We start from the raw sequence: 11178 nt of genomic DNA, 5'->3' as shown, positions 1-11178 counted from the left end.
GCAATAAAAGTTTTAAAATCTTCAGTTAACAAGATAATTGCATTCCAAACAAATTTTATCTTGAAAATGTTATTTGAAAGATTATAAAATTTTTTTTGAAACTGTTTTCACCCTGCTGAACTTTCCTAGAATTTAAGCATTTTATGGGAAAAAAATGACATTTTCAAAATCTTTTAGACAAAAAGCCTCAGAGCTTTTTATCAGTTGTACCTGATGAGTTCACTAGACAGTATGAAATAGTGTTTCCTAATTTCTCTTTTAAAAAGCTTGCATACGAAAAATGTTAGAGAAGTCCACCTGGACACTTATCTGGATTCTACTGCCAGTTGTTTGTAACTTAACCCTGTAGACGATGATTTTTTTTGCAAAGAGTATTGTTGCAAAATACTACCAAATTCAGTGAGCCAAGGACAATATCTACTGCATCCTGTATGTTAGAGCTGTAGTGGCCTTGCTGTGTGTCTCAGTCTGAGGAGATTAGAATGTTTGCTAAAGAGGATGAGTTATGAGATAGACCAAACTCCTCTCTCTCAGTAATTGTAAATTCAAAATTAAGGGGCTTTAATCGAGGAAGCGTGGAAAAAAATCAGAAGAAATATCCACCTTTTATTAAAAGATATATGTATGTTAGCAAAAACAGTAACAGAACACAAAAAAACCCCTACACAGTGGTCCTAGGAGAAAAAAAAAGGTCATGATGAATACTTCTCTGTCCTTTAGAGCAGCCCTAATCGTGGCCTGCAGTTCTCTGTCGTGGCCGGCAGGGAGCGCTGTTGGGCTCCAGTGGTCACCACGTGGGGAGAGGGGTGTGGGGAGAGGGGTCCGGTGGGCGGGGGGGGGGGGGGGGGGGGGGGCGATCCTGGACCACGGGAGAAGCCGAGAAGGAAATGGGGGACCCTTCCTTCAGTGGGAGGAAGGGGTAAGGAAAAACAGTTCACCCCCCCAATAGGACTCGCTGTGGTTCTCAGTTGATGGCGCCCCAAAAAGCTCCTCCTTTTCTCCCAGCGAGCACAGAGACTCTCCAATGAAAGCACAGCAGGTCCGGGCTGAAGACAAAAAAACAGCTCGCAGGCAAGTTGAAGCCAGCAGTCCGGGCTGAACAAGACGGGAAGCCAGACAAACAGGCTTCCAGGCCTTCTCTCCAAATGCCTGCATGCAGACCCCCTGTCTCCATCTGAGAGAGTGAACTCCGCGGGCTGCCTCTCTCCCCTCAGAACAGAGCCAGCCTCTCCTCTCTCCCCCCGCCTCTCTGATGGTCCATCAGCGAGGAATGCAGTCTGGTGAGCTAATTCCTTTGTAGGGCTAATTACCTCCCTTCTCCCTTCCCTATTTGAAACTCTGTTTCTCTTACAGGGAAGCAGGGAAAGAAAAAATTTCTCTCTCAGATTTATAACCTATAACACTGTCATTTCCAGCCAGTCACCATTCAGCCAATAAACGTATAAAAATGCAATTAAGAAACAGTTCTCTATATATTAATTTATACCTTCTCATGTTTCCTAACAAAATTGCTTATTCTTAAAAATCCACAAGATTTGTGTGCTGTGAATTTCATGACTGAATATTTTGGGTTTCTTCCTCCCTCCTTCCCCCCTTCTGTCTGGGTTGGTTGGTTGGTTGGTTGTTTTTTGTTTGTTGTTTTTGTGTGTTTGATTTTTGTTTTGATGTGTCTTTGCTTAGGGTTTTTGTTTGTTTAATTTTTATCCAAGTTTCATATTTTACAAATAAAAGATTGTAAAATGATGATACAGTAACAAGCAGTCCATTCATAGGAGCGTAAAGCTGTAAATGGACCAACAATTTTCTGATATCAAAATTTCCTAATTACAAAATGTACAAGTAAAATAAAGAGCACAATTTGAATGTTTGCCCTCATGGCACAAAGTGCTTAGGATGATGCTGTATTTGTAAACAGTACATTATGTAGATTGGAACAATACAAAGCAATTCAATTAGTGATAGTGTGACCTTTTACAACTTAAGCTCAAAAGTAGCAGAAGGAACTTCGCCTAAAAGGGTATTTAGCTATCTCTACTTTGTTACTGTTTTCTAGCATTATCTAGATACATGTGTCTTCCCTGTATTGCAGTTGAATTTGTACGTCTGAAGCCTTTTGACAGAGAGATTACCCTCTCTCAGCTCAGTGACATCATACATATGTCCTCAGTAATATAAGTTTAACCATCAAGATATTGATTTGGGAAACCACTAAGCTGGGCATCATTAAAATAGCATTTGCCACTTTCACAGTGACTGCAGTAATGCAGTATCTCCTCTGGTGCACCATGCACCAGAGAACAGCATTGCTGCCTTAGTATCCTTCCTCTGGTGAAAGTTGTTAAGGTGCCTGCTGCAGGTAGCAATGGTGTTGCATGCAATACTTCCCTTATCTTATTTCTTATCAACCTAGGCTAAGATGTGGGTTCTGCCAGAAACAAGGGGAAAGCAATTAAAAAAAACCTACTCACTTCACACAAGAAAAATATTTATAATTTAAAAATCAAAACTAACAAGTAACATATGACCAAGATCTCAGTTTTATCTCTCTTTTATATGATAAAGTGCTCTGATACATATGCTAAACTATCTCAGTAATGACTCAGAAAATTCCATCTGCACTTCCCACCCAGCAGCTGAGTTTTACTACAAGTCCCTTAAGAAGTAAAATTTTCCAGGTAGGTTTTTCTTAAAAAAAAGATACTGTTCTAACATTTGAATATCTTGTACTTACTTTGTTTTAAAATGTAGTGGTTGGCACATACAGTTTGTGGTTCTGAACAATATCCTCCAATATAACAAATACAGCCAAGAGTATAGCATCAGAAAATGGCTCATTGAGGGCAGGAGCCTGTTTTAATCATCATGGGAGAAAGGCAGCTTGCTGTGTAGCATTGGATAGCCTTCAGGTACAGCTACTGAGCAGCTCTCAATGCTGTGAGTGAAACAATGGGAAGAAATTAGATAGGGGATTACAGGAAAGTAAAGAGCAGGGGATGGGAAGCGGCCCCAGGAGAGTCTGTGGCTAGTGTCATGTTTAGTCACGTTATGTCAACCACCTGGATTTTTTGAAATTTAATCAAGTTCCAGAAAGCCTGAACAGTTAGGTGGTTAAGCAGTAGTTCTGCTGAACCTCCCCAGCACCACCTGGAAGTGCAGAGGAGGTTAATGAGCACCTTTGGTTCCAAAAGAGCAGGAATCAAGATGAGTAAGGGAGGAAATCATGAACTCATGGAGCAGACTCATTAGAGAGCCAGGAAAAGGAAAGCTCTCATCCTGGAAATTCCTGGCTGAACACAGAGTGGGGCAGCTTTTTACTGACTTCCCAGGACAAGAAGACCATATATATACATTGTCTTGAGGAATATTTCCATCCCATTCATCACACATATATGTTCAAAGCAAGAATAGCTAAACTTTTTTCCCAATAAAGGCATTAGCTTGTGAGGGACTGGGGACTCTGTATTTTCAAGGAGAATGAAGGATACCAGAGGCATTTCTCCATGGGTTCCTATGGACCTTGGTCCCTCCAGCACTGCCATTATGCTAGCTGGCTACTGACCCTCTTTGAGGCGTGGACCAACTAATTCCTCTCCAGAGGAAACCCAGAGTTGATGAATATAATCACAAAATGTTAAGGGATTGGAATGGACCTTAAAAATCATCTAGTCCCATAGACAGGGACACCTCCCACTAGATCAGGTTGCTCAAGTGAACCTAGGTTTGAACACTGCCAGGATTAGGGCATCGGCCTCACTGGGTAACCTGTTCCAGCATTTAACAACTCTCACAGTGAAAAATTTCTTTCTAATATCTAATCTAATTTCCCCCTCTTTCAACCTGTATCCATTACTCCTTGTCCTTTCACTACGTAAGAGTCCCTTTCTGGCTTCCCCATATACCCCCTTCAGATACTGAAGGGTTTTTATGAGGTCTCCACAAAACATTCTCTTCTCCAGGCTGAACAGCTCCAATTTTCTCAGTCTTTTTTGGTAGGGTGAGAACTTCTCTTCAGGATCTGTTCCACACAGCCAATGAGGATGGGAAGCTGTACAAGGGTTCATTGCTCAGCTTGCCAGTCTTTCAACACTATCTACCTACCCACCTACCTACCATGGGCTCCCCCACATCCCATGCATGAATGACACAGTGCTGCTTTCCTGAGACAGAAACACTATTCTTGCAGGTTGTCAAGACTCTTTCTTTTAAATGCATCTGTCTTATCTTAAACTGATACCCTAACAACAGCAAGCATGTTGCAGGGGCACAGAAGGACAAGCTTAGGCTGAAGAGATCAAAGGCATCCCAGGCAGCTCCCAGAAGATGGTACAGCCAGCTTGGCACAACAAAGTACGACTACTGTGCTAAGCTGCGACAACTAACTTGTATTCCAGAAGTTTAATTAAGCATTTTCCAAGACCAGAGATGCCACCGAAAGGTTTGGTACATCTTTACATAAATATGCAAGCAGTACTGAGTCTGTGGTGAGGAGGTCTTCACTGTCCCACCTTTCCAGAACTGTGTTCAATGTCCCTCCTGTCAGAGCCTTGGGCACTGTCTTGAGCCCAATAGATCAGGAAGCCCAGTTGCCATCCCCATGTCCTCAGCACTAAAGATGAGGAACTAGAGGAATGGCCACCTCACCACTGGATCCTTATCCCTCATGACTCTGATGAGATGGTGTTACAGAGAGTGATCAAATCTCTGGGTGCAAATTAATTGATGCTGGGTGAGCCAGGCTTGGGGGTTATTTGTTGCTAGGACAGCTACACATGCATAGATGACAATAGGCACTTGCCTCCCATCTGAGAGGCAGTTTTCCTGAATGGTCCTTGTGACTGAGCTTGTATAAACCATTTAGCACTCTCCTGCTATGGTCCAGTGACTGCAGCATGGACATGGAGCTTATCAGCAACCCCTCCCCAAAAACCCTGACTGTGCCAGAGTAGCATCATAAACATCTATCACCTGTGTGACCACAATGTATTTTTTCAATCTTTATATCCATTAAGTCTTATATCCATTAATGCTCCATTAAGTGTGATGCCTTTTCTGTGGGAGTGACTTTTAAACGTGTTGCTTCAATCAAACTCCCAGTTCCCAGCCAGGCACCTTAGAGGTGGCCTTCCATCCTACTAAATTTTGCATCCTAGGCTGGCAATCTCACATGGTTAGTCCCAACAGTAACAGACACTGGTGTACACAACCCCAAACCTTCCCTATACAGGGGAAAGACAACCAGAGGTTGCAATCAAAACTGAGGGTTTTTTAGCAAGTGTGGCTGTGTTAGGGATAGCTAAAAGCAGGTGAGGTTTGCAGATGTGGAAGCTAGAGCTACGCCCAATATGGTGGTACTCCTCATCCAGGCCTGTCCCATCTCAGTTGAGCCATCCCAGTCTGAGGCCATCCCAGTGAAAGGGTTCTGCCATCATGTTCCAAGAAGTTGTGGATGCAAGTGAGGCAGGAAATGGTCAAACATTAGCTTTGCTGGGGAGCAAGGATGAAGGTGTGCTGCCTCTTTTTGGTGTGCTCTGTTGTGGCTCTACACAGAGTGCAGCACGGATGAGGAGTGAAGCTCACGGGCACATTGGTGAATGAATATGAAGGGCTCTGCGACTGCGACCCTGACAAGGTTTGTTCTGAGTTTTGCTGCAGTCTCTCTGCTCCAGGGAGAGCGTTAACATGAGTCATTCCTCACCAGCTGATGGGAGGCTCCCTTCACGGATCATAAAGGCTGCATAGATGTAGCCTAAATGTCTCTGTAATCATCAGAACTCAACTGTCAGGTACTGCTATTGCTCCCAGCTTGTCATTTGACAGGGTATGTTCTTCTGCACCTGATTTTCCAATAAATTTGAACATATTTTTGCTGGTAGGTAGACAAGCAAATGATAGTGTTGTCCAGGGAGAAAGTCATGACTAAATCTTACTGGAATTCACAAAATTTACATCCTCCTACTCAGTTCACTTTGCAGCTCTTTGTCACACACATACTCTGAGCTTACTGAATACAAAGAATGTGTGGAAAGAAGGAAGGGAGAGTGATCACCACATCACCTTCTTTCACCTGCTGCTGAGCACCTCCTCAGAAGGGCCCAAGGACAGGAGGTGCTTACAACTGGAAAGCCTATGGATCCAGAGTGGACTACATATCAAAGGCAAGACCCTGTAGCTGGCTATGTCAACTGCTACCCCGACAAATATCCTCATCCCTGATGGCCTGTAAGAAAGAAAGCCTCTCTCATCAAGATCTTGGCTTGCTGCTTTGCAATATGGGAATGACAATTTTCCTTCACACTAGTTGTTTGAAAGAACAGCGTAGACTGCTAAGTCAATAAATCCTCAGTTTTTCCCTGAAAATCTTTAATCAAAAAAACTCCTTCCTGTCAACTCTGCCATCGACCAACATCAAATCAATACTGTCAAATAATCCCTCCAAATTCATGTTTCTCTGTTAAATATGGGTCTGATCATTTCCCATTTTATAACAAAAAATGCACACCAAGACTGGTGTAAATAACATCTGTTTGATTTAGATTGGTCTGAGGTGCCCTATCACTTTTGGGGGAGAGGCCATGTTTTGTAGCATCATTATAGGTAGGTAGAGGAGGAGAAGAACCAGGAGGCAGCCAGAAAAAAGGTCTGCACTAAATGTACTGGAAGTTGCATTCTGGTCTTCTGGGTTTGCTGGAGTAGAAGAGGGAGTGTCAGGAGCTTTTAGCAGTTTGAGTGGAAATGCACGAAAACTCTTTTTTTAACAAATGCTTCCTTATTTCATCTGTTAATTAATAAGTGATGTTACCTAGGTGTTAATTAAAGCAAAACAACCCCTACAATGACAGATCTGTGAAAAAGGATGTCTTCAAATCCCATCACTCCCACCTGTTCATACTGAGCTGGTTTTACCCTACATAATGTCACCATGTCATTCTCACCTCTTCACTCATTCTGACCTCCCTAAACTTCAGGATTTTCTAGCTTGCATTTCTAATGAAAAAGAAATGGAAATTCTGAAGAGAAGGAACAGTCTTTTGCTATCCATTAGAACAGAGCTTTGCTGGGTCATGGGGATCCTGATCCGGAAGCAGAACCTGTAACTATCATGCCATTGGCAATGACGTGAAGGGTAAGAAGAGTCACCCTTGTCTCTGGGCTAGAAATATTACAGCACAATCTCTTCATGGTGCTGTGTACCACCCTCATGTCTGCAGTGCTGAAGTGCTCTCAACAGTCAGTATCACAAGGCAATCAGCCTCTCCTCACTGTGGTCTCTATCCCATTGGTGCTGAAAAATAACCACTTAACAGATGACTAAATATTGTCTTTTATTCTTGCTTTACAGCCACAGGTCTAAGAAGCTACATCTCAGCTCCTACAGGGAGGACTTACATTCAAGGCCTTCATAAAAATTCCACTGCATTCTAAAGCAAAAGAAATGTTGTTATTTTCAGTCCTACTCTTTCTCACTGTGAAAAGTTGGATTTGTTGACATGCAAAAAGGAAAACATGAATGATATACACTTGTTGATTATTCCTTTGTTCACTTTTACTTTTGTTGGAAATAATCCTATTGTGCTACATTTTTAGTCTCAAAAATGTTTGTTTCCAAATCTGATATGAACTTCATCTTTGTCCAGACAATGACATTAATATTCCTCCTCTTCAGTCCAACATAATATGGTATACTTTCATTTCCAAACACTTAAATGACCTTTCACTTCTGTCTTGAAAATCTTTTTAAAGTGAAGCTATAGCTTTTTCTGGAACATTAGCTTTCCATCTAAACCCTAGTCTAAGATCAGCTGTGGCCTTTTCGTGAGGTTTCTCCTTTTCCGTGCAGTCTTTTTGGTCTCCAGCAGTGAAAAAAAAGCTGTTTGAATAAAACTGTAAGTTTCTTAGATTGGTCTCATATGCAGGCCTTCAATGGTTAAGTAAGGTAGTTCTTCAGTGTGCTGACTTCATCCCTTCAGGGTTTTTCCAACTGCTCTGGTGCTTGGTACACTCTGTCTTTCCTTTTTCTGATGCGATGGAGCCTATGTTATTGAAAAAGTCCATTGATGATTTACTAATTAGCCATTATTACCAGAACTGGTCTGACCTTATCTACTTTCAGTACTGCTCTTACTGGCTCTGTTCCTCCAGAGCATTCTCACCTATTCCCATGCAGAATGCACACAGAATGTAATTTCCAATACTCTTTACAGTAATTGTTATTTTCTTCACAACGTAGTTTGAGGGATCAGTATCTAAAAGCAGTAGAGATATTATTAAAATTTGCCCGGTGTTTGCAGTCTAGGCTATAGACTATATGAAATATTTTACAGGCACAGGAATGTCCTGAATATCAATGTGCTTTTTCCTCGTGTTGAGCATAGGGTGAATGTCAAGAGTCTCCAGCACAAACTAAACAGTGTTAGGGGGCTAAGTAAGGTTTCTTCCATCATGTACCTCTTTCTCTGATAAGGATGATGGAGGTTGGTGGGAAGCTGTTCTACCTTCTACTTCATGAGCAGTCATGCTGACAGTGTCATGACACAAATAATGGAAATAACATTAATTTAAACCAAGTACTAGCCAACACAGGAAACCTCTCTGTTGTGGTGGGTAGCTGTACACTGCAGACTCCCACAAACCTGTTTATATGCTCACTAGCCTCTGGTGCTGTGTAGGAAGCCTGCCCAAGGGAGTTGGTTCACTAGAAACCAGCAAGGTTACACCAGATTACAGTCGCGTTTATCTGAAAGGCTAGGGCTGCTGTCAGAAGCCAAGAAGTTCAGACTGATGCCTCAGAGTTGTGGTTTTTTTTTTTTTTTTGTTTGTTTGTTTTTTTTTTTAGTTTTTATACATTTTAGAAGTAGATATGTAGTGGATGTAGATTTTAATGTATCGGTGTTTCCAGTAGAAGTAACTACAGCAGCACATAACTCGGGTATCATTTCCACACTGAGGTTTCTACCAGCGTGATTAACATGCATTCTTTTACTGTCTCACTGTATTATGTCTCTTACCAGTATTTTCCAGTAAAAGTAGCAGCAGTAACTTAACGGTTGCACATACCAAACCCCGTCCCATATCAATCCCTCAAAATTCCATTAGCTGTTTAGTCTTCTTTTCAAGGCGGAATTGCAGAAAACACCTTAACATCTGCACCAGGAGATGTAAACATGGGCAAAAGTGACCTTCTAGTCCGGAACTTTGGAGGGCCTCTAAGGACTCAATGTGCTCCAAGGAGGATGAAGATGATGAAAGAGGGGTCCCAAACTCCCCCAGACTCAATTCCTGAGGGGGTGTGCCTGGGGCCGGAATGGGACTGGGGACTGGGGACTGGTCAAAGGGGGTTGGATGGACATCATTATAAAATCGTAGAACCTGTGTCTGAACGTGCATGCAGTGGTTTGTATTCCTGTGGACCAAGCACTCATTAAAGCTTCTGCTCTTCTTATCATATCTCTATAATAAATTGGCCTGGAGTCTTTTTCCTCCTCAGTCTTTTAGGCAACAGATCAAGAAGAAAATGTGTGCTATCAGAAAAGTTGTGTGAAGAGCACATGAGAGACTCCCGGTATTTGGAGGTTTCAGACAGGCAAAAGAGCAAAGTGTTCCTTCGAGAGGCTCTGTTGAGTTGTTCATTCCATAAATCCTGTCTTATTTCTTCACATCCCCGAGCCTGCTGCCTTAGTGGACCAGCAGCACCCTGGGTTCAGGGCCAAAGCAGGAGGAATTGCATGTTTTTAAATAGTTACTTAAACCCTGCAGTTTAGGAATGTCACATCACATACGCGTAGCAGCATGACAACCTTAACATTTTGCTACCCAGACGAAAGGGAGGAGGAATTCCCTGCGTGGAATATGACTACATCATTGTCCTAGTTAGAACAGCTGGGACCGATTCATCATTGGATGGGTGTAGCCCAAAATGGTGTATTCTATAGCCCTCCATGCCATTTCCCAGAAACTGTTGTCAGTAGGGGCCGGCGGGGGGCCCCCCCCCCCCCCCCCCCATGCTCCTGTCCTCATGCCCTTTTGTGGAATTCCCTGACTGAGCACCCTCACACCCTTTTATGGAATTCCCCACTCTGAGAGAAGGATTGAGCATCCTTTTATGGAATTCCCCGCTCTGAGGGAGGGACTAAGCATTGCTGCCTGAGCTGGAGAATATATAAACCTGGAGTTTCAGAACCTTTCCACCTCTCGTGGGATCCAGAGGAGGACTGCAGCTCACCGCTCTCAGCCAGACTGAGACCACCACCCTCAACTGAACTGCAATCACCACTTTGGTCGGACTGCAGCAGCTCTCCCACCAGCAGGTTTCTTTTTCCCCTCTCCCTTTGCTTTGGACTCACGGGGGCCCCAGGGAGCACCACTTTGTTTGTGCCCTGGGGTGCCAGGTTGTACATAGGGCCGGTTGCTTGTCCGTGTAGTCGTACTTATTGTATTATTTTAATAAATTGTTATTCTGATTTGTAATCTCTCTTTTGAGTTGGGTTGGTTTCCCCTGCTGGTTAACTTTTAAACCAGTACAATCATATGTGAATATGAGTACATCACTCTAATTGCAACATGTTTTATCACAGATATTTGGGAAAGAATTTCTGTAAAACATATTTTTGCACTGGGAATGAACAATTTTCAAAATGGGAAGCATTTCTTACAGAAGGCTCACTGGCTTTTGCCAGACAGATGCACTTTATACTGGTTTTTTTATTATTTTTAGCATATTTTTAAGCATAATGCATATTACTTTTAACAGAACACTATAGATAAATCTGTTGTGGCATATTGTCTCCAGTATTTGTAATACAGACCATGGAAACAGCTTGTACATGGACAATACTGTAGCAAAGAGGCAAAACTGTCTTCTTGTGAGGCATTGTTAAATATTGACAGTATAAAAGAACCCAGTTTTGAGCAGGTTGGACCATATTGGTTTTTGTAACAACACCTGTAATTTTCCCTATAGATTTTGTCCTAAGAGAAGATGGTGCAGTCATTATCCATCCCTTTATAAAGCTATAGCAATTTGACACTCAGTCCCTCAGGTGAAGGAGAAGGCGATCTGTGGTCTTTACTTAGGTATATCCATTTTTTGGGAAAGTACAGCTGACAATGATAGAAGGCTTCCCAATAGAGTACATAAATCAGGGACAGGAAAAACGCTCCAAAGCGCTCCCAACATTGAAA

General features: G+C 42.5%; 1 long non-coding RNA gene across 1 annotated transcript; it reads left to right on the top strand.

The window, feature by feature from the left end:
- Positions 1-876: 876 nt before the first annotated feature.
- Positions 877-8170, top strand: LOC113943390. Its single transcript, XR_003526305.1, has 3 exons — positions 877-919; positions 1006-1280; positions 7340-8170. It is a non-coding gene; the product is annotated as an uncharacterized LOC113943390 (long non-coding RNA).
- The last annotated feature ends 3008 nt before the right edge of the window (positions 8171-11178 follow it).

Source organism: Corapipo altera, unplaced genomic scaffold (assembly GCF_003945725.1).
Source record: "Corapipo altera isolate COAL_440 unplaced genomic scaffold, ASM394572v1 61411, whole genome shotgun sequence".
Taxonomy (NCBI): Eukaryota; Metazoa; Chordata; class Aves; order Passeriformes; family Pipridae; genus Corapipo; species Corapipo altera.
The sequence above is the reverse complement of the archived record's forward strand: the minus strand, read 5'-3'. Positions and strand labels throughout refer to the sequence as shown.